Source organism: Octodon degus, unplaced genomic scaffold, assembly GCF_000260255.1.
Source record: "Octodon degus isolate 3935 unplaced genomic scaffold, OctDeg1.0 scaffold00056, whole genome shotgun sequence".
NCBI classification, from domain to species: domain Eukaryota; kingdom Metazoa; phylum Chordata; class Mammalia; order Rodentia; family Octodontidae; genus Octodon; species Octodon degus.
This window is the reverse complement of record NW_004524632.1, coordinates 5,327,961-5,328,888: the sequence shown is the minus strand read 5'-3', so window position 1 is coordinate 5,328,888 and position 928 is coordinate 5,327,961.

Sequence of the window (928 nt, the reverse complement as noted above, 5' to 3'; positions counted from 1 at the left end):
TGTTGTACCTGGGATTGAACTCAGGACCTTGAGCTTGCCAGGCAAGTGCTTATTCTACTGAGCTATCTCCCCAGCCCCAATGTATTTAGGTCTCACTACGCAGCTCAGACTCATAGTGATCCTCCTGTTTTCAGCCTTCCCAGGGCTGGGTTTATAGGCCTGCACCACCATGGCCAATTCTGTGGCCAGCTCAGCCCACCCTGGGGGCAGGGCTGGCCCAGCATGTAGTGCTAGAGATTGAACTGCAGTCCCTGCTCTTGCCTAAGCTTGCCTAAGCAGGTGCTTTAGTCCACTGAGCTATCTTGCTGGCTCTGTTTGGTTTCTTGGTTTTGTTTTTTGTTTTTTTTCAGAACCAGGGACTGAACTCAGGCCCTTGCGCTTGCCAGGGAAGCACTTATTCTACTGAGCCATCTCCCCGGCCCCTCTGGTTTCTTGAGACAGGACCTTGCTGTGTACTTCAGGCCTGCCTTGAACTCATGGCAGTCTTCCTGCCTCAGCCTCTAGAGTGCAGGGATTACAAGCATGCACCACTACACCTGGCTTTGTTTGTTTTTTGAGATAAGGTGTCACTACACAGTTTAGGATGGCTAGCACTCACAGTGATCCTCCTGTCTCAGTCTCCCGAATGCTTCTGTGACAGATAGCTGAGTTAAACAGAAATATTATAGGCAGATAGGGCCGGGCCTTCCAGGCAGTGAGGGCCAAGATGAAAACTCTTTACAACAGTGGCCAGAGCCACAGCTTTTGGAGCTAGACCGTAGGATAAGGACAGAATGACCAGGCCAGAGACAAATGGTATAGCACATAGTCTAATGAAGTCTAGATAGATGTTAGTCATGTCAATGGGGGACCAAGACCCTCAGCCTCATCCCTCCTGGAAAAGTTCTTTGTTCTTTCCGGGTATACTTGCTCCAAGACCTGATCCCCC